Genomic DNA, 20,924 nt, shown 5'->3' on the forward strand with positions numbered 1-20,924 from the left:
TTTGCTGTTGTTTTGATGCTGATCAATCTTCCTTTGAACATATTCACAACGAGTTTTCTTTATCGATTGTGAATACTTATTACGCGCGATTGTGTACCTATTCCAATGATTGTCATTATTTGATCTACAAAACTTTTTGTACCATTTTCAAAGAAACAAACTTTTGCTCAACTATGTAGTTGATTGGTACACGTTTTCAAAGCGGCATTGAGAACAGATGTAGATTCTAAGCTACCGGCCGCGAATGGAATATCCACGCTACTCTCAACAAGATTCGAAACAGCCTGTTTCGAATATTTCCTCCAGCACTTCAATTTTACTAATTTATCGTTGTTATTAATATTATCTAATGCATTAATCACTAAGGTCTCATGATCGGTTATTTTCAAATCAGTGTTGTTCAGTTACAATCAAAATTGGAATAAACTTGGTCAATTTGTAACCGGGTTCCAATCCTTTCCAGATAGACCCGAAGACATAAAAAAGAAACATGTTTTGTTTCGCTCCTTTTCTCCCTTCAAGCAATCATTCCAATGGAGTCCCATGGTCGATTGTTCAATACAGGCGAATGTTGTCGCCGACCGACAACAGGACGCGTTTCCAATGCTAGTTATGTAGCACGGCTCGATTATCGGTTCCTGATGACTGTAACCGTTTGCACAATCGATCATGGAAGTGAGAATGATTATGTAATTAGGGTAACTTAAAAAAAAACATTTATTGGGCCAACTGAATTATTAAACTATTTGAATTATTTAAACAGATAGGGGAATTTACGTATTCTCGTCAATCTAAGCAGTGTCCACACTTCTATTAGCATTTTCTCAGCGTCACGCACATATATGACGTGTCTGTTGGTTTACATTCATCTGCTGCTTGCTTATCTATCCATTTTAATCGACAGAATTCTTCAAAACTGTTTGAAAGCGTTTTTACAACGCTCCAAACTTCTCAGGTGAGTGTGACTATTGTCGGCAGCCTCGTTTTCTTCGGCAACCTTCCCATTAGAACTGCGTGTTAACCAGCTGTTCTATTATCGGCAACTTGAAATCAACCCCATTTTAGAGTACGTATGCTTCATTTGAAGAAAAATCTGCCATAACAGGACTGCTCAGACGTACACATACAATCAGATTGAAGCTGAAAGACTAAAGAATCGTTTGGATGCATTCAGGGAAGTGTGTTGATGGGAAAACATAGTGAAATTAACGTTTAAATTTTGGTTGCCGAAAACAGTCAATGGGTGCCGAAGCCGACATTTACCCTATGTTTTACTACTAAAAACCACAACAGAAATTGAAATAATTGCTGATAAAGATGGTGGTGGATGCCACAAGTAAATTTACTTTTAATTTCTGTTCCTTATAGCGAAGACAACATATCAAGAAGACTGGCAACTCTTCGATTTTCTCATACGACCGCTATGAAACAGGAACAATCGCGTCATCTGCTGCTCAAAGGTAAACGCTTCTAACGGATTTGATAGCAAAGATTACAACCTCAGAAGAAAGGTTTGTGTATTTGCTCATACTTCTATGTGCTGCTTCCACCTTCACCCAAGTGTAGCGCTACTGTATCTGTTGCTTGGATTCCGGAAAAGTTGCCAGTCTTCTTGATATGATGTCTTCGCTTATAGCTAGGAAAACAATTAAAAAATCACTCTCAAGAAACGAAACTAGGTAGGGTAGAATAACCGTCACTACGAAATTTACCGCTGAATAGATACGAGGTTGATCGCTACCAACGAGACCGTGCGTTTGCTGAATACCCGATTTGGAGGAAATGGACTAGATGCGTTGTATGGTGAGAGAGATTGGCTGGATGTGAGTGGGAGTGTCACGGATATAACAGGAGTGTCACACATGTGGGGAGGCCTCTTTTTTGGAATTATCAAAGATAAGAAAATACACTAGTGTGACGGGTACGCGGTTAAACTTCAGCGAGGTTTGTTAAAGTTTTTTTTATAAACCGAAATGTTACAATCGGGCGAAAAAGTAAGCAATTTGGTGATGTGGAAGATCGCAGAGTGGTGTCTTTTGGATCAAAAGCGCGGCTACTTGGACCGGCAGTGATTGTCTGGTACCGGTACTACCACCCCAGCGTTCACGAGACCGCTCACCAGTATCGGTGCGATCGGCTACGAAAATCTATTTGCGCAAATCGTAATATTATGTGAAATCATACACATAATGAATAGATGAATTTCACCACGTTTTTCCCTTAATACATCCATGAACTCGTCAATTCTGTGTTTCGCTTATCGTTAAGAACCTTTGAGGTCTATTTGTATAAGCTAAGTGCCGTGAGAGAGCTAGATGTGGTGTTTGACCGCAAATCAGAGCGGAGTAGGAAATTAAAGTTCTACTGTGCCTGGAAATGTACGTATGTATGTATATACAATCCAACTTCCACTGTCAGGCAGTGTTTTTATGGAAGAAAAATGTTTGCAATATAATCTATTATTATCTTATACTGATCCCATAGCAAACAATTTTAGCCCGGAAGTTGAAAGGTGATAGCTCTGTTGAGATTCAGTAACCCATTTCAGAATGCCTGGTCACTCACGTCCATTCCGAGGTTACTTTCACTTATAACAAGCCCCACATACACGTAGTACCGATATAAAATGTATATTGGTACTGCGTGTACACTTCCATCATCAAAGCAATTCCTGCTTTGTAAATGGCACGTTTTTAGTAGGATGCATTTCATATTTTTATATCTAGATGTAATCAGTTAGATCTCACCGCTTATGTATTGTGTCCTTGCTGCTGAAACTTTGTCATCTCGATTCTCGTTGAGCCCTGTTGAATTATCGGCATCTGTAGTGGAAGTCTCATCTAATTGCACTAGTTGCTCAATATTATCCAAAGCCGTTACCAAACTTCCTTCTCGCATTTTTTGCGAGTATGCGCTATTTTCACTCTTCTTCTTAAATTTCTTAAGGTACTTCACCCAGGTTTTTCAAGCACTCTAGAGGTACCCGTTTTGCCCGCGAATCGGTTCCGGAAGATTACCTCAGATAAATAATCACGTTTTCTCCTCGACAAACACAAACAGCGTGCTTTAAAAATTAATTTTTCGGAACGGGTTCCCCTCGACAAGAACACATTTCTAAAGATTTTTGTCTGAAAAACGAGTGACACTTAAAAATTATCAATCGCGTTTGAAAATTGCAGAAAATCATAAAACTTCATTCGAAAAAAATACAGCTGCAAAAACAAAACACGTCAACTTTTCACCGCGGCCTACCACGATCTAAATATGAAACACTTGTCTTTAATCCCATTATATTGTTTCTCCCTTGACCATATTTTGAGACCCAGCTTTATAAGAAAATTATTCCGGATAATACGCTTAACCTAACGCTGATTCGCAACCGGATTTCGGATTTCTCCGATGGAAATTCGTTAGAACAGCGCTTTCACCTCTAAAATTCTGTAAGTTAATTCCATCTCAATTGCATTCGCAATTGCTTTCACTGAAAAGCTTATTTTCTGAGTACATCAGGTTTACAATGAAGGCCTAAAATACTAGCTAAAGCCACGCTATGTTACCAAGACAATGCTTGTCTACGTATCTTTGAATTATTATTCAATCATAAAAGTGCTACTGCAAGCAATCAAAACTTAATCCATCCATGGAAGATCATTCTCATTTAGGTATTTCTCTGAGCTAATCAGGCTGTTAAGAACACAATAAGGAACAAGAACTTCAAGTATTCAGAAATAAAATCATGCTCTTCTTTTAACTCTACTCTACTGTGCCTGAAAATACCCGTATATTCATCTATCGTTTTTTTTTATTGAAAAATCAGCTGAACGCTTTAAATGATTCTTATTACAGTTATCACGCCAATTAATATTAAAATCATCAGCCAATATATTTAATTTTCTAGAATCAAAGAATGTCTCGAGCCAGTTCTCTAAACCTTCAACAATACGCTGGTCACCAGAACTGGGAGAATGATACAAAACACCATAATTACCCACCTCCATGCCACGTACAACTGTTATGCCCAAGAACCAGTTACCATCAATAACTTCGTTGGTATAAAGGTTGAGTTGAACTGATTCTTTGATATGAATAACAACACCGACAGTGTTTCTAGAATGTGATAAATAAGCAACAACAATATATCCCGGAATTGTATTCTGATCAAAAGCTTCAGTTTCTACAATTCCATTCATTTTGACTAAAAAAATGTTTTAGGAAATTATGGAATAATAAGATATTATGATGGTATTTTGCATGTGTAAGGAACAAGAAAAGATTTTAAAGTTTGTGTTAGACACATAAAACCTCTAAATTTAGCTTTGACAGAGCCACAATGAACGATTTTCTGATCGCCTCTTGGCGAAGAGTGAAGAACGAAGAGTGGGTGAGATAAATGACAAAATCGTTTATTGCGACTCTCGTGCAGCAAGATTGGCTGGTATTATGTATCAAACACAAACTCCACAATCTTTTCTTGTTCCTTACAGAAACAAAATATTATTATAATATCTTATTATTCCATAATTTCATAAAACATTTTTTTAGTCAAAATGAATGGAAGGCACCCTGTCTACAATATGAGTTTCAGATAATAAAACTTAAAGAGGACGTTTTTCCTCAACAGCCTGACTTAATGCTACGTAGTTTGTTGACAACCCCGAAATATTAAAATACAAAAAAATCGAATTGATTTACATTCCTGGAACTTGGCTGCTATTTATTGAAACGCAACCTGCTTTTCTTCGGATCAAAAAGCATTTGATAGAGCAAACATTCAGAGCTAAATGCGGCATAGTTAACGTCCAAGTGCATTTTACGTTCTTTATTTATTTTCAAAAACTTAATACATTTCAATATAGTTGACCTTTGAAACTTCTCAACACATTAATCGCGAAAACTATCGACCCTACATTTCCTTTTTTTCGCACAAATATTTATACGTACTGACATCGACCTCAATTATAACACTAAACATGTTATAAGTGACTTTTTAAGTAGTTCATGAAGACAACGGAGGAATACTGATCGCTCATTCCCATTATTTTCAATCTTGGCACTGAAGTGGGAACAACAGCAATATATTTTTCACCCAGATTGCTTTCAATACCATTTTTCACATCATTTAGAATAGCTCCTGTTGCACAGTCAACAATTAATAGAGCCATCTTTACCATTCCTAACATTACTGATTTTGTATGTTTTGGATCCAACTGTGTTTTCAGAAACTTACGAGTATCTTCGCAAGCTTGTTTGGACTCTTTAGGTTTAATTACCATGACCGGACGAGTCTTACGATTTTTCGGTTTGTTACTGTTACTAATATTTTTATTTGTAGTTGTACTAGCGAGACTAAATGTTTTTACATCAGCAAAACTCGCATTTTCTTCAAAAACATCATCAGTCGAATCGTTGTCACTATTTTGAAATTTACTATTTTTGCATCTGGGATTTCGGTCCGGTTCAGGATGAAGCGTCCTAGATGCACCATTCGTTCCAGCTAATTTCATTTCCACACTAATTTAAAAAATGAACTAAAGCTCGATTCAATGTAAATCTGGACGCACGGTTTAATACACCACCTGGTGTTTGGAACAAAAAACGTTTGACAGGCATTTGTTGATGTTTCATTGACGAAGAAATGGGTGAAAAGTTTTTCTCGAATGATCGACGCATCCCGAAATTACGGATCATGGAACTTGAGAAAAGAAAATTAATTGTGCACAAACATCTAGAGAACCCTTCGTGGTCTGCCTCAAAAATAGCAAAAGTGTTAAAATTCCCACAGTCAACGGTGAGTCTGGTAATCAAACGTTACAAGGATACTCTGAGTGTGCGCATCTATCATAAAAGTGGCACTAGGGACAAAGAGCTAAGGAGAAAGGTATTGAGGTACGTGAAAAGCAACCCAAGTGTCTCCATACGTGATTTGACAAAGAAATACGATTCCAACTTTTCCACCGTGCGTAACATCCTTTCAAGAGAAGGATATAAGTCTTTTTGTGCCAGTAAACATCCGAATCGCTCCCTGAAACAAAATTTAGTGGCCAAAAAGCGAGCACGATTACTATACGAACATGTTTTTTGTCGAAATTTGATGGCTGTATTTTAATGGATGACGAAACATAGTCCATTTTATAAACAAATCCCCGGACGAAAATTTTACCTGGCAACTGGTCGTGGGGATGTCCCTTCCAGTTATAAATTTGTTTTTGCTGATAAATTTGCTCGGAAACTAATGATATGGCAAGGAATCTGCAGTTGTGGCCTTAAAACCAAGGTTTTCATCACATCTCACACAATGACGTCGAAGGTCGAGTCGAAGGTTTAAATTAAAGAGTATCTGAAAAAGCGGATTTTACCCTTCATTCGGCAACACAAGACCAACGTTATGCTTTGGCCGGATCTAGCTAGTTGCCACTACTCTAAGGAGGTACTAGAATGGTATGCGGCAAACAATGTTAATTTCGTCGTCAAAGAGATTAATCCTCCGAATTACCAACAATCAATACGAAACTAACGATTTTAAATTGGCTCACTACTTGACTAGCGTATTGGTCCCAAGCAAACGATTAACGTACCCCATTCTAGTCGAAATTCTAGTACTACGCACTGTTTGTTTTGATTCGCTATGAAAGTTTGACAGATAAAATGAGGGATTATTGGTTTTTCCTACGTTTCGAGGGGTGAATCGACCGAAGAGAGTACCAGAGCTGAGCCAAAAAGTTGAGCACGTTATTTCGGGACCTTCTAGTCTTAGAGTTACCTCTATGGAATTACCCTGAGTTCAGACCGATCGAAAAATATTGGGCAATTGACAAGCAAAAAAAACGAGGATGCGGTAAAGAAGTGACAAATGCACAAAAAATGCGTTTAAAGGGGAATAAGTTCACCGGTACAGTGTCACCAGCGACTGTGCAGATCATGATGGCATCGATCACAAGTAAAGTGCGACAGTTCGTTCTAAACGGTAAAATGTAATAACTTGTTATATATCGTTTGAAAGCTGAATATATACCCTTTTGTTTGACGTTTTGATCAACCGTGTATGTTGTTTAATTCTTGAGTTATGATCACTTGAATGCGTTCAAATTTACTTTGAATCGGGCTTTAGTCATCGTATTCCATTTCAAATTTTGTTGCATTTTTTCCATGCTAATTATCAACGCGTTGTCTATCTGAGCAGCAACGTTGTTTCGTATGCCAGTGACAGAGTCAGCAACAGGAAACAATTCTAGATAAACATTTCAAAAGGTCCTATCTGCATTGATCGATTCTCTTCATCGACTTTCTCTTTCGTCAATAACCCAGCTGCAAAACCTTTCCTTGTTGTATTTGACGTTTTGGACGCATATCTTTTATGCATTCTTGTGGTTTGTCTTATGGAATGTATAAGGGTGATGTTTTGGCAGAAATGTATAAGTGAAGCACATGGATAAAATAGTTGATTTTCGTTTCGTGTACGAACTGCACATAAGTAAATGAAAATTACTTTGACCCGCTTTACCTACTTTTGGATTCCTGCACTATAGTGCCGAGATGAGTGAAAATAACTTAATTTTGGGTACTTTTTTCTAACCGTGTATGTAGTAGAATTAGCGCGAAATCTGTTTGCATAGCAGTGGTTATGAAAAGAGAAAGTCGATGAAGAGAATCGATCAAAGCAGATAGGACCATTTGAAATGTTCATCGAGAATTGCTTCATTGCGTTCCCAATCATTTTGGTATCCAAAACCGATACATTCTGCTCGTCACAACTCTGATCTTTTATCAGAAGATTCGATGTTCCCTGAACTTCTTAGAAGTCCTAGAAGTTTTACGAAGTTCCCAGAAGTTTAAGACAAATCTTTGGGCTTAGCCAATTTGTAGAGCCTGAAGACGTCTTATTATGCCATCGATTAAATATCGATATAATATAATTTCTTACAATTGTTTGTTCTAGTCCAGATCATAAGAAAAGTAGTCAACATAAAGGAGTTTAATAAAATCTTTATTTGTGGTCCAATTTTATTACTCGCTGTTGAATATTTTCAACAACAATAAATATAAATAAATACCATAAACGAACTGTACCCCGGATGGGTAAACTATCTCACAAATGATACCCCGAACACGTCGTTAAGCTCTCTTTTATGGTTATTTTTATTAGGATAGTAACATCGAACTTGAAAAGCTTGATAAAATACCGGTGAGACAAAAAAATCACTGAGATCGCAGCAAAAGTGACATTTGATTGCTGAGTCTCGGATAATCTGAACTTCAGCAAACAAATGAAATGTTTGCTGAGATCTCAGTATACCTTTTTTTTTGCCGAGATTTGCACAGCTGAGCTTTGTAGAAAAAAACTAAGTGTGTAGATAATTCTGGAGGGGGCCTGGCCCCTTGGCACTCCACTACCTACGCCAATGCCATCCAGTATTCGGTAAAGCCCTGCAATAAAAGTATGGACGACTGTCAAAATTTGTTGCAATCGAACCGTCAAAATGCACTGGTTTCCTCGAATGGAACAGCTTTTTTCAGTTTTGTGGTGACAGTCGTCCATACTTTAACTAGAGTAGAGGGCTTTAGTATTCGGTCCATTCTGGATCAACAATAGAAAAGGGCCCATCAGCATTTGTAAACAAACCGTTCCAAAGCCCTTTACTCACAAAGCGAAGGCCACCCACGCAAACCAATACCATCATCGGTTACGGGAACCTTCCACCTACACGATGATGGTGTTGGTTTGTATGGGCGGCCTTCGATTTGTGAGGAAAGGGCTTTGGAACGGTTAGTTTACAAATGCTGATGGGCCCTTTTCTATTGTTGATCCAGCATTGTGGTACGTATTTTTGATTGATCAAATCTGGATCAACAATAGAAAAGGGCCCATCAACATTTGTAAACAAACCGTTCCAAAGCCCTTTACTCACAAAGCGAAGGCCACCCACGCAAACCAATACCATCATGGGTTACGGGAACCTTCCAGCTACACGATGATGGTGTTGGTTTGTATGGGCAGCCTTCGATTTGTGAGGAAAGGGCTTTGGAACGGTTTGTTTACAAATTCTGATGGGCCCTTTTCTATTGTTGATCCAGCATTATTGTGGTACGTATTTTTGATTGATCAAATCTGGATCAACAATAGAAAAGGGCCCATCAACATTTGTAAACAAACCGTTCCAAAGCCCTTTACTCACAAAGCGAAGGCCACCCACGCAAACCAACACCATCATCGGAAAGGAGAAACTTCTACCTACACGATGATGGTTTTGGTTTGTGTGGGCAGCCTTTGATTTGAGAGGAACTGGCTTTGGAACGGTTTGTTTACAAATGTTGATGGGCCCTTTTCTATTGTTGATCCAGAAATCTCAATCTGCAGACCTATGCTTTCTTTCCTACTGATAAGAGTGAGTGTAAGCGTAATGCTATATTTATTTATTTATTGATTTATTCATTTCGTCAAGCCAGTGTAGACTGAGACTTAATGAAACATTTTCATGTAACGAAGGTAGATTTCATACATTGATGTATTGATGTGAGATCTTCCAATCAAAAGCACAGCTATACTAGATTCAGCAAATGAACAGCGAAAAACGCCTACCACTATGCATGATGCTAGTTCTTCGTTGCTGTTTTCTCGGAATCGGCTTATAGTCAGCTTCATTGTGAGTTCAAGTTGATGTTTTGCTGAGGCTGTATTTATGAAGAGACGTCATGTCAAAATTGGAAAAATCGATTATCTGTCTGTTGCCAATCAATTCAACTGTCGCGACTAATTGTGACAACTGTTTTTCGGATTCAGTAAGTAGTTCCTGAACTGAACTGATACTTTTTAGCTAGCTACTGGAAACTGAACTGCTTTATTGTAAATTCTTTGGTTCTTATATACTAAAACCGTGACGTAAGACTTTGTTTATAGCGTTAATGGTTCGTAAATATTATTGTTCTTGTATTTATTTGCGGGTTGCGATTTACTTGTAAACAAGTTAATAGTATTTTTATTATCTTTACTTAGTTTCTACCGATTAAGGAACATATTGGTGGTTCCTTTTTTAACCGATGACCTAATTCGGTCCTAAATATGGAATATCTTCCTAGCCTCCTAATCTTAAGACTATAAAACTATTTTTCATTCATTCACCCCTATTCTGTATTTCGTTTCGAACGAAATTCTCATACAAAAAAATATTTTTTTGTAAGAGAATTTCGTTCGAAACGAAATACAGAATAGGGGTGATTATTTCAATAATTAAGTTATTTTTCAACTCTAATCTTGAGCTATTAAAATATTTTTAGAATAATTGTACAGTACAGTTGTACCGTCGCGTACTGAGTTACCATAAGATTTGTTTACTTTTTTTTTTATTACGCATCATTATCTCCACCGGTGTCAATTGATTCCCATACCGTAAGCATGACCTTATCGCTTCCTTTACCCTACGCATAGCGATTATCGCATCGCTACTTGTAAGAGGGAATCCTCTATGTGTGGTTTTGATATAATTGAATTAGGGCTGAATCGGTCATCTTGAGTTCAAGCGAAGATTATACGCCTTACTTGGATTATGCTGCATAGGAAATGCTTTCGCAGTAAGCCTCCTTGGCTTAGCTTAGTGCCTAATTATTATATTGGTACGAGTTCCTTTTAATTATCCAATGCAGTTATTTATTACATTTGTTTCATTTTTGGGTCTTCTTTTTGGACTGTGCGGTCTTGCTTGTCGGGATACCTTTAGCATCTATGCCCTATTCCTGTTGGAGCGATGATTCGATTAGATGGAACATTATTTTTTACAATGTCGCGTTCGTAACACTGTCAAAGTAATAGGAATAGTTATTCCAACATAATGGCCTACTCTTCATAGCTAAACTAACAGTGTCGAAAAGTACTACCTTTCAGCAACCAGTGTACACAGTTTTTTGTATGCAACTCTTTGTAAAAATCTTCCTTTTGCAACTTAGTGCATAAATAGTTATTATTTACTCTTTTGATGCTGTTGTAATCAATTTGTCGTGACATTCATCTTAGTTATTAATTACTTAAATTGAAAAGGGGCGTGATAGTCTAAGTAAATTAGGATTACTCGTGATCAATCAGCCCCAGAGTTTAAACCCTTGTTAACAAGTATTTAAAAAATAAAAATAATCATAATGATGATGATAAATTATGATTGGTCGTAACAACCGTAGAAATAAAAGTTGCAAATCAATGGTGGTTAGACTCTAATTTATCACCACCCGAAATAACGAAATTGAATCATTTAACTTTCGATCAATTATTTTCAAAGAATTTATAAACGATATGTATTCTTATACAACCTTGCGATTCAATTGTTTTTTGTTTGTTTTTCTTTTGGTTTTTTTTTTCAGAAACCATAATAATTACTAACACGAAAGTGTTAAGTCTCACGTCCTCCAAAACCATTTATCGGAGGGCTATAAAAATTGATTAGTATTCTTTCAGGGCATTATGCTACGCACTTACCATTAAACTACCACCAGAGCTGTGCAGAGCCGAGCTTTACTCTCATTGTCTTGTTTCGTTGGTTGATGAGGTCACGTTTGAAAAAGCACGGAGTCCCCCCAAAATGCTTGACGCAGCAATGTTTTGCCTTCAAAGACCTATGTCGGGTAAACTTTGTACTCAAACACTGATGTACACAATGGTGAATAGGTAACCATAGGTAAATCAAGCTCGATCTCACATCCACAACTACAAGCACAAGTGAATAAGCTTGTTATAAACGCATGAGTCAACAGCGAGATCAACCCCTAGCAAGAATGTATAGCTCATGTGGGTTGTGATCAGACGATCATAGTGGTTACCGGCAGTGCACAACGTGATGACTAGTGGTCAAAAATTAATAGTTAGAAGTGATTTTATTGTTCTACCGCAAGGAAGCATGGTTTAACTAATCAATAAGTTTTCGTATGAGCGCAGACAAATTGTTATCTATGTAATCCTTCTATTTACATGTTTAAGGAACATTGGAGCAGCAGTTTTAAAACAATATATATCAGCAAAGTGAAAAACTCACCTCAACAGAAATGTAATCTTTAAATGTTTCAACAACACGGACAAACTTTTCTAAAGACTCCTGTGAAAAATGCGATAGGAATGTTGAGTACATAATTTTTACTCAGATGCATATAATATATTCGATTCACTGTGCGTCTCGACACGGCGTGCCGCCAGCTGCACAGTACATCGAATAAATGACTTTTTATTCACTTGAGTTTCATAGACTGGTTATTATTTTTCTACTTGTTTATCTAATGTCTTTATTAAAACATTAAGAAGTAGTGTCATCATTCAGATGAAGGTACAGGTTGTATGCTGGTTGGTTAACTCTACCATACTTTTCATAATAGTATAGGAATCTCGAACTCTATTTCGAGGATAAATTTTCGAAACGACGTCAAACAAAGATTCAAACATCAATTTATCGACACTCTTATTTCGAACACGCAAACTAACATTACAATTATGTTGGGGTGACTTTATCTGGTGTTGCTAGAATTGAATTGAATCTTAGTTCACAAAAACAAATACGTACTTTTGAAACTTCATCCTTAATTTATCCGTTTTCTGAAACCTCATTGAAACCTGAGTCCAGATTTACAAGTAGCCACGTTTTATCAACTGTTACTGAAGTTGTTTTTGATTCAGTTCCAACCTGGTTCCGGTATTTAGATGGGGTACTGTCTGTTTCTGTCTATTTATTCCTTGGTCATACATTAGGCAAAGACAATTTCAAAGAATATGCTCCAAATTAAAAATTCTACAAAAATGTGCGAAGTTAATAAAGATTCACAACCTTATTTTTTATTTTTTATTTTGATTTCACAGCATATGTAACGTGTTTTTTTTCTCATAGAAGATGTTGGTAACGGGATGTGTGAATGCGTCACAAAACCGAAACATAGCAACTGAAGCGACATCTGCAAACGGCTACGAAAAGTTGCCCTTATCCTTCAAGATAAGGGTGGGTTGGAGCCTCGGTTGGAGCAATGTTTCATTCAAATCAAGAGAGACATGGGGATTATTTTTTTTGGCCCGAAGTGTCTCAGAATTTTATAAAATTTTGCCCACAGGTAGAGTTCTTGATTATGGTAAACGCTTCTATAGTTGAAGTACGTTAGAAGCGTTAAGTTCCTATAGTTGCTTATTGAGTTTCCATAAGCAACTATAGGAACCTGACGCTTTTAACGTACCGCAACTATATCGATATGAATTTCATTGATTTACCTTATGAAAAATAAAGTTGACAAAAAAAAACAATAAAATGGAGCAGACTAGAACCGAACCATGAATGTTGAGTTACAGGATCTGTGTGTTGAACATTCGTCTTTCAACGCTTGGGAAAATGAAATGGTTAAAGACGCATATGAGCTATCTCATGTTAGACGAAAATCATTCATAAGTCACGCTTATGAAATTCAATTGGGAAATAATAGCCTTTTCAAAACAGAAAAAATACAAATCTGTTGAAAATTACCGAAGTTATACCAAAAATAGTGAAAAGTGTTTTTTTGGTTTGGTACACGAAGAGTTTATATCGAATATCTAGATGTAGCATCATCATATTTAATCCGAACATTTCTACTTTATGGTTGATAATAGATTGTCCTGGCTACTATCAAAAAATTAAACCAACCAACGGTTAAATGAGCAAACGGTAATTGTGATATTAGACAATAGAACATGACGATGAAATTTACTAAACATATAATTGCATTCACTTTGAGAAAGTCACAATTACAGTTTTTAATCACGATATAATTATTCTGGTAACACTATATTCGATGATTGAATTAAAAAAAAACATTAAGTTTAAAGTAATCAGTGGATAAATAAAAAGTAAATTCGGCAATACTGTTAAAAGCAAACTTTTCTTGGTTTTGTATTCCATATATTTTGCATCCCAACATTTGGAAAATAATAAATGAAAGCATGTATTAAGAAGAAGGGATAAAAAAGAAAATAATTTAATTTTTTTTCACTTTTGATGATCTAAAACGCAATATCTCAGGAACTACGGAAATTACTTTTTGTCGTTAAGTGCTTTTTAATTAAAAAAGGAAAAATGCGACCTTGCGACGTGCGCAATATGTGAAACACATGTAATCTTGATTTTTTTTTTTATTATAGTCACTTTAACGCTCTTGGGTCATTCGTGACTTGTCCGGGGGTGAGATTTGAACTCGTGACTTTGGCGTGAGTGGTATGGATGCTAACCACTACGCCGGGGTCGCCCCCGTGTAATCTTGATTCGAAATGTCAGTGAGGGAGCGAGCAGAAAGAAGTCGAAGGCGAGTGAGTAGGGGAATTTACGTATTCTCGGCAACCTAAGCAGCGACCTTCTTTCTATAGCCTTTTTCTCTATGGAACGCACACATATGCAGTATTGGTTTGTTTACAATCTTTTGCTGCCAGCTGCTCTAACAATTTCAATCGAAAGAATTGTCAAAAACTGTATTGAAACGCTTTTACAAAGCTCCAATATTCTCTAGTGAGAGCGAGTATTGTCGGCAACCAGTTTTTCTTCGGCAACCGTTCCATTTGAACTGCATGTAAATCTGCTGTTCTATTATCGGCAACTCGAAATCAGCTACAATTTGTAGTGCGTGTGTTTCATTTCAAGAAAACCCTGCTAGATTGCATTTTCTCAGTGGTAAAAATATAGTCAGCATAAAGAATCGTTTGCATGCATTCAGCGAAGTGTTTTCGTAAGAAAATCCAGTGAAAATAGTGTTTCAATTTGGGTTGCCGAAAATAGTCTGTCATGCCGAAGCCGTCATTTCCCCTATGAGAGAATGCATAGAGTAGGATAACCAAAAGATAAACAAACGGAGGAAAATAGCTATCAATAACTTTGTATTGCAAAAGCGCGTTGCATCAAAAAGTAGTAAAGATAATAAAATTATTCGTTCGATAGTTTAATCTGCAGTATAGTATTCGGTAGGGTAACCGTATCACTTACAGACTTTATCGTAAGTAAAATTATAATATAGTTTATGTGGAATTGTATTGTAAATTTATTGAAATGTTGTATGTAGAACTGCAAAACTCCTACAAACGTAACCTGGAAAGAGAGGATGGTTAATTAGCAAAACAATAAATGTAAGTAAAATCTAATAATGTGAAATTGTTTTTTTTAATGAAATATAATTAGTTTCAAGCTGTTGTAAATAACCAACTACGCTCCTGTGAGAATTAAGTGAGAACACAGATCTAAACCGGGAACAGATGGAAAACACGATGGTGCCAATAAATAGGGTATTAATATGTACTCATCCTCATTATCCTAAAAATATTTAGCAACCAACGCTGTATAGAAATAGTAAAGGGTGTCCACGATGAAATTGCCACACTATGAAATTGCTCTAACTTTTTAACCGTTGGGTAGAATTTAATGAAAATTTGGGTGGATTTAGTTCATAGTGCATTATTTACATCCTGCAAGTTTTAAAGTCCTGTGATCAAAACTCGCGGAAATGGAGTCGAAAGAACAGCTCGTGCGTGATAAAATCTTGTGCATTCATCACGAGAACAAGGATCTCTCGCATCGTTCCATCGCTAAAACGTTGGGAATCGCGAATTCCACGGTGTCGCGAGTGATTAAGCGGTTCGAGGAACGGTTGACCACCGATCGGAAGCCCAGAAGTGAAGGAAAAAGTATTCCGTACAACACCAAAAATCACAACCGCGTAGTTGGGGCCTTCGCCTCCGTTAGGGATGTGGCTAAGAAGCTGCACCTAAGCCGAAGTTTTGTCCAGAAGGCCAAAACTAAGGCTGGGCTTCGAACGTTCAAGGTACAAAAGGCCCCTAATCGCGACGAGAAGCAGAACAAGTCCGCCAAAACCCGTACCAGGAAGTTGTACCTCAACATGCTGACGAAAGTTGAATGCTGCATCATGGACGACGAAACATATGTGAAGGCTGACTTCAAACAGATCCCCGGCAACCTGTTTTTCACAGCCAAGGATAAGTTCAGCGTTCCGGAGCATGTCCGCACTCAGAAGATGTCCAAATTTGCGAAGAAATTCCTGGTTTGGCAAGCCATCTGCACGTGCGGGAAGCGGAGTGCACCTTTCGTGACCCAGGACACGATGAACGGACAGGTGTACATAAAAGAGTGCCTCCAGAAGCGGCTGCTTCCTCTCCTGAAGGCCCACAACGTCCCAACAATCTTCTGGCCGGATTTGGCCTCATGCCACTACTCCAAGGACGTGCTGAAGTGGTATGCGGACAATAAGGTCAATTTCGTGCCAAAAATGTTCAACCCTCCCAACACTCCGGAGCTCCGCCCCATCGAGAAGTACTGGGCGATTATGAAGCAGCACCTTCTTAAACGACCTAAGGTAGTGAAGACAGGAACTGAAGAAAGTATGGGTTTACATGCAAAAAACGGTTGATTCACAGGTTGGGCAGAATCTTATGGCCGGGGTTAAGGCCAAGGTGCGGGCATTTGCGTATGGACTGTAAATAAAATACGAGTAAAATGGTAAAATGAAGTTTAATAGTTATTTCTCAATCCCTGAAAATTTGATGGCAATCGGATGAAAACTCGAATTTTGCGAATCAATTTTGTGTGTGGCAATTTCATCGTGGACACCCTTTAGTTGCATATACAGTACTCAACGATGTCTGAAACTTTATTCATTCCGGAGATATTTACATCCCCTTGGGAGGAACTCCGATCTGCACAAAAATTAAGATTTATAAAATTTGGAGCATGAGCATGATTAACCGTCCACGGTTGCTGCTCTGTTATTGCCAGTTCAGCTGAAATTACACAGAGAACCAGCAGATGATGTTTGGGACTAATATTCATCTGCAGATGTGTAAAAACTGGTGATCTAATATTTAGCAATACAAGCGCCTGCCGTGTCCGAATGCAGATCAAATAGGGAACGGGAACGAATGTGTTGACGTGATACTCGCTGTGAAGGAAACCGAGAAGTCCTCTGTACTTCCACGAGAAACTACTGGGATGTTGGAAAAGGTTTGCAGCAGGGATCGTTTTGGTAAACTAATGCTGATTGTAGCGATTTATAATAGGTACTCAAACACACAGACCCACATACACACACGCACACACATAAACACACACATACATACACAAGCATATGCACACGCACACTCACACTCACACGCACATGCACACGCTCATGTACACGACACGCAGAACATCAAATGACAGATCCCTTGAAAAGAATTAAATTTTTCTTTGTTTGCTTCTTCCATCATGTTACATGGAGGATCCTTTCAAATCCGCATATTCCAGGCTTTCGACGATCCCTAGTGGCTGCTGTTCTTGCTGGGTGGCTTCTGTGGGAGAACTCTCTGACACTCTCCCTTCCCATATCTTTTCTAACTGACGCTGACCAAACGGACAACACTCCTCCCCTCCCACACGAAACACTTCACTTGCTCTTCCTAGAGTCGGTGTATAATGAGTCACGCCAAGAGTGAAGGCAAGTCTACCTATTGAACAGTCAAACCGGCTACCTATCGTGCAAAGTAAACAAATATTACGATGCTATGACAGGCCCGCGAAAGGTATTGCAATAAAATATAAAATATAATCGAAGAAATGCTCATATACACGCAGTGAGCATTAAATTGTCATGGGATACCTTTGGTACTGATCAGTAATTAGAATGTGTACTTATTTTTTGTTAAGATTATTTGACAAAATCACTTATATAATGATTTACTACAGCCGCTATTTTTTTTTTTTGCTAGAAGTCATTTGAAGTTGATGTATAACTCTTTTGTTGCCAAGTGAAAAGAAAGAGAATCTCAATTCAATTGTGATGGTGTGAATTCTACTCCAACAGTTTCATGGAGATTGACGCGCCCTTCTTAACAAACCATCCTGTAGGAAGCTTAATAAGTATTGCGAATTGCGTTATTCGATTTGTTGGATCATATCGTTGGAAGGAGATTCTTAAATTCCCGTGGATTTCGCGTAAGTGCCTCTGCTTACGGGTCCACCCCACCGTTTTTGGCCCTTCATACAGCGATATTGTGAATTCAGATCGGTAGCTCAAATTGATCTTGCTATTAAGTGGAGCTGCATACAAGACAAGATCTTCGAAGGGATGGTGGCTACTTTACATACATACATACAAGTGAAAAGAAAGAGAATCTTTCGAAAACCGTGATGCGAGTTCAACTGTTTTTCTCTTGGCGTGACTCATTATACACCGACTCTAGCTCTTCCAAACAAACTACCGGCTAAATTTATACACCAAAATCATTTCATTGCAAGTTAAGTCCACTACAAAACCACTATCATTAATGTTTTTTATCGCCTACTCCAAATCATTACTTATCCTCCAAATTTTGTTCAAATCGGAAGAGGTCAATTTCAACTACCTCGGAAATTTAGCACGGAATGATCCGTTTGAACCACCCTAATGTATGTTGACGTACTCTATAGAAATTAAACAACTTATTGGCTGGCAAATCAGTTAAAAACAGTTATTGCTCACAGTTACTCAGTTCGTCTACCTTTCAGAATTTGTGGAATCAACAACATTACATAGTGCGTACAATACGGAAATTCTCCAGAACACTGTGCTTAACTTGTGAATTATAAACCTTTTTCTCACATTACCAACTGATTCCAGAAAATAAGCTATTTTTTCATAACAAAAAGCATGAGTTAAACCGTTCCTATGGTTTCCTCACAGACAAAAAGACGTAACTCTTCATTGTGTATCTTCGTTCATGCATTTAACGGTTGATTTGAATATTATCAGTTCCGCGAACTACTCGCCGCAGCGCTGGCATCGGATCACTTTGACGTTTCTATATATTCTATATAACTTTTATGCAATATTGTTTACGAGTTAGCGAGCAAGCTTGTTTTCTGCGAGAAGCCAGAGAAATGTCGTTACTGAGGTTATATGTTTTGAGATACTATGTTTTCAAGAACAAGTTTTTCAAAGAGTTACGTCTGTTTGTCTGTGGTTTCCTCTTCATCATCATCATTACAATACTCCGATATTGTAATGATGATGATGATGATGAAGAGGATCATGTTAAAAAAATTAAAAGAAGGGTAATTTTATGGTTGAATATGTGCTTGACAATAACTGGTGTCTTACAACAACAACAGGGTTGTTTATCGTTGTCATGGCAGCCTTATATAAAACTTTGGTATCATCCTGCCTACTTGAACAAAAAAGAGCGCCATAATCTCGATGCAAATCTCAAACTATTTGCGCAACCTCTAAATCTTAATCAATCCTTTGGGGTCATAAATCAAACTGGTCAGATTAGTCAAACCTGCTTTCCTTTATTTAACATCGGTCTCTGTTCCGCAATCTAGTGCCAATCACCGACGGACATCGATTGTCATCCATTGACGGCAATCGAATGTGCAGGAAGGCAGCTTCCACACCTGCGTAGGATATCGCACCCATTCAACACACACATGGGCCGGGACCAACGGCTTTACTTCCCTTCCGAAGGAAGACGTGACCAGAGATTTTTATGCCTCAGAAAAATCCCACCGACCTCAGCTGGGATTGAACCCAGACCCATCGGGGTGTTAGAAAGCAGTCACGCTTACCACTACACCACCGGCGCTGGCATTAGTCAAACCTGTTGGCAATAGAAGAACACTTCACGACCCGCATCTGACACTAGTTCGTAATAGTGTTTCAATTAACTGTTATATTGTCGCAAATCGGTTTATTTTTGTATTTTTTGCTTTGGCTGAAAATTTGCAGAAACGTTCCGACGTTATGACCGACTATGCCATTTTGCATCTTCATATCGCCAATCTGAATCCAGCCTTATTTTTGAAAAGGGCATATAGAAAAATATCAAACCTATCTTTAGAAAATGTTTACTCGAAAACTGTTTATCCGATCGGTTTGGTGTCTTGGGCAATATTGCAGGACTGCTTGAACAAATAGTCACTCTTGAAAAATTTACCCAACTTTTTTTTTAATTTCAAATAAAGTCTTAAAAACATTTTTTTTAAAAAGGATTTTTCTGTATTTTTTTTTATTTGTTGATATGTTTTAGGGGACAAAAATGCCATATATTGCACTATAGGTCAAGATAGATAAATGATGGAGAAAAAAGCTCTGATAAAAAAAAAACTCAAGTTTTTTGGAAAAATATCCAAAACTTAGTCAAATTACTGTTTCGACTTTATGTATTGAAAGTACACAAAATGTACACTAGTTATATTTAATGCAATATATTTATGGCAATTTTGTATTAATTATTTGTGTTAATTTGTATCAACCATCTTTTACATAAGCTGCAAGCTCCTAGCGAAAACAAATTCGATTTATGAAGATTTTTCAACAAAATGCTGCCTAATGACAGCATTGTCATACTGATGGATGTTTTATTCACAATATAATCTAAAATATCATGAGTATTAATATAGCATTGTTTATTGCTATGAATTTGATGATCGAGCTTCCTGTAAATGAAAAAAATATTATTGATTTATATTGTTCTATTTCATTTCATCCGTTACAATTTTTAGGATTGTGAATGTAAAATAATGAATTTTAAATATGAACGTTTCATTCTGAATCATCTTCCGATTCCGTCTCGAAGTGAAGTAGATTCGATTCCATTGCAAAGTGAAGGACATTCACAACAACTGACTTCATTTCACGTTTGTCGGATGAAGTGGTGCGAAACATTGCGTACGTCTGATAACTACAATAATGTGCCCAAAAAACTATTTTTTTTAAACAAGAACAAATCGTTTGAAATTGGCAAACTAACGGTGTTTCGTGTACGTGCTGGTTTGCCATATTCCAGATTTCAAACACGATTAAATTTTACTTATCTCCAATATATTTTGAAGGCTAAAACCGATGTTTCACAGAATTCAGTGATATTTGACCGAAATCTCAACAGCTGAACGTTCAGTAAACATTGCGGTAATTTTGTCACATTT

General features: G+C 37.4%; 1 protein-coding gene across 2 annotated transcripts in view; it reads left to right on the forward strand.

Annotated features, from left to right (window-relative positions):
- Nucleotides 1-20,924, forward strand: part of stac (C2 and C2B_Munc13-like domain-containing protein staccato) — an 87,359-nt gene that overhangs the window by 16,118 nt on the left and 50,317 nt on the right. The window lies entirely within an intron of this gene.

Source organism: Ochlerotatus camptorhynchus, unplaced genomic scaffold (assembly GCF_037179485.1).
Source record: "Ochlerotatus camptorhynchus isolate MF236.1 unplaced genomic scaffold, CSIRO-AGI_Acam_v1.1 ptg000216l, whole genome shotgun sequence".
NCBI lineage: Eukaryota > Metazoa > Arthropoda > Insecta > Diptera > Culicidae > Ochlerotatus > Ochlerotatus camptorhynchus.